The 1,341-nt window shown below is 37.1% G+C and overlaps 1 pseudogene; it reads left to right on the forward strand.

The window, feature by feature from the left end:
- Positions 1-979: 979 nt before the first annotated feature.
- Positions 980-1,098, forward strand: LOC112485689 (annotated as a pseudogene).
- Positions 1,099-1,341: the final 243 nt, after the last annotated feature.

Here is a 1,341-nt window from a genome sequence, read left to right on the forward strand (position 1 = left end):
ACTTCATACACTTTCTGTTACATACACTTTGCACAAATCTTTTCCTTTGTCTGACATGTCCTCCTTCTCCCCAAAAACACCATATTCCCAATTTCGACAAGTGAGATCCTCCTCAGTCTTAATCCAGTACAAGGTTCAGTCACATCATCAAAGTGACATCTTTAGAACAGGGTCATTATTTAATCATCTTTATTATCTTTGGTGCTTAACACAAGGACTGGCATTTAATATGTGTCTGATCAATACAAGTTGAAGTGATTTGGACTGACAGGGTGATTCAAAGATCCAAATTTAAAAAAAGAATCTAGAAGAAACTAAAATCCAGCCTGTTCTGTGTGTGATTTTTATCATTATATTTTGAGGAATCAGGTTGGGGACCTATTTTTGAATAGAGGAAGAGGAAGTTGGAAGAATTTTTAGGCCTAGAATGTGGCCTTTTTGTCAACCATTCTGAGACCAGCATAGTTTCAACACTAGGCATTGAAAGCCATTAGGTCTTCTCCAAGTCTCCAGACTTTAAGTTAGGTTTACATCAAGAGTTAGGCAACTTTAATCAAGAAAAAGAAAAAAAAGAAAAGAAAAAGAAGGAGGAGCGATATTTGGTTTTGAAAATAACAATCTCAATTTCCTTATTTAAAAAACATAATATCTATCTCATTGGATTAGTATTAGGAGCCCATCAGGAGATGTGATGTAAGTTGTTATCGGTATTAGACTAAATGTATACTGTCAATTTTTTATATATTGCCTAAGTAGACATGAGCAGGCGCAGGGCACAGGAGCACCTGAGAGTTCATATACACAGAAGAAAAGACACTCAATAACCAGGAAGGAGCCTGTGAGAGCTGGAAGGAACCTAGTGAATTTTCTTGACATTACAATTCACCCTCAGGACATGGTTCCATAGTGTAGCTGTTAGCACGTCTGCTTTATATGTTGAAGATTCTGGGTTCACACCCCAGTGGAGCCACGGTCCATGGTCCACAGTTATGCCACCCTGAACAAGCCCGATCCTGTCTAATCTCGGAAGCTAAGCAGAGTCAAGCCTGGTTAGTACTTGGATGGGAGACCACCTAGGAAGATCAGGTGCTGTAGGCATAAATAACAATAAAAAACAAACAAAACCAAACAAAAAAAATCAGTTTACCCTCATGACTAACATTAGTTGAGGAAGCAAACAAAGAACAATTAAGTTCCATTTTTTAAAAAGAGAAAAGTAGAGAGAAAAAAAATAAAAAAGAAATCCCTGAAATGGATAAAATATAAAACAAAGCAGAATTGTCTCTTTCATGCTACATGGAGTTTCATCATGAAGGATCTTTTCAGTGGGCTTATAGATGG

The sequence above is a fragment of the Pteropus alecto genome, unplaced genomic scaffold (assembly GCF_000325575.1).
Source record: "Pteropus alecto unplaced genomic scaffold, ASM32557v1 scaffold5, whole genome shotgun sequence".
NCBI lineage: Eukaryota > Metazoa > Chordata > Mammalia > Chiroptera > Pteropodidae > Pteropus > Pteropus alecto.